This window comes from Penaeus monodon, chromosome 32 (assembly GCF_015228065.2).
Source record: "Penaeus monodon isolate SGIC_2016 chromosome 32, NSTDA_Pmon_1, whole genome shotgun sequence".
Classification (NCBI taxonomy): Eukaryota; Metazoa; Arthropoda; class Malacostraca; order Decapoda; family Penaeidae; genus Penaeus; species Penaeus monodon.
The window spans coordinates 28,540,683-28,541,827 of record NC_051417.1 but is presented as its reverse complement, the minus strand read 5'-3'; positions in this window follow the sequence as shown (position 1 = coordinate 28,541,827).

The window sequence follows — 1,145 nt, the reverse complement described above, 5'->3', positions numbered from 1 at the left end:
ATGAGGTTCGAAGAGCAGAGGGGCCGAGCGCGACGAGGGGCGGCGCCCTCGGCACACTCCCGCCGCGTCAGAAGCGAAGGGGCCTTCCCCGTCGGCCTCCGCGCGGCGTGGCAACAAATGAATGGTAATTTATATGATCTCGGAGACTTCGCCGACCGCGCGCTACTGTTCCATTGTCGGGGGAATAATCATTGTAAATTTGACACGTAATAATAATTTGTAAGCATAATCTTCATTAGCCATTAGCAAAATCCGTCATAAATTTCGCGGATGGAAGAAATTTAGATTAGCGAGGAATCCGCATCGCCGTTAAGTGAATCATCCGAGGGAGAGAGGGAAAAAAAGACGAAAGTGGTGAAAATGGGCGTATTCTTAAGAAAAAAAAAAGGCGGGAGCGGTTTCCTCTTGACGCCGCCGCTCTCGCCCGCAAGATGGTGTTGCGAACGCTGCCGTAATTGCACGATGGGATGTTGTGATAATTGCAAGCTGCACAATAGCCTGATCCACGCCTATATCCGGCGGGGCGGGAGCAGTAGTCCGGCCAACCCCGGGGGACGCGTTAAGGTCGAGAATCCCATGCCTTGAACAAGGGGACGACACCCATATGACACGAGGACCCCGAAGTCGCTGACGATCGTGAAGCCGCGATAATAAATGTGAGAGGTGAAGCGGGTCTCCGGTCGAGCCTTGGGATAATTAATTGAACTTCACAAGGCGCACACATTAGCAGTAAAATTACCTCTCTTAATGTCACTTAGCTTCAGTTCTTGTGAGAGAGAGAACGAGACATTCCAATTCATTTTTCCTCTCCGTAAATCTCTCAATCTCAGGGGGGGGGAAGATTCTGGAAATTTGTGACTCGAAAGTTAGCGTTCGTCGGGAGTTTTGCGCATCGTGGATGGATTTTGTTTCTCGGGGATTTGTTGATGATTTGGCGGGAAACGAGCGACGGGCTGGGGCTGATTTTTTGCTTCTGGCCACGTCAGATCGGGAATCCAACGTTGGCATTAATAAGAACCAAAATATATATCAGAATTTAAAAAATATATATATACATAAAATTATGCAATTCGCCGCTTCAAAACAATACACGATTATCATTTATCTTTCCAATACCAGCATCATCTCACGTATAAGGACTTTGG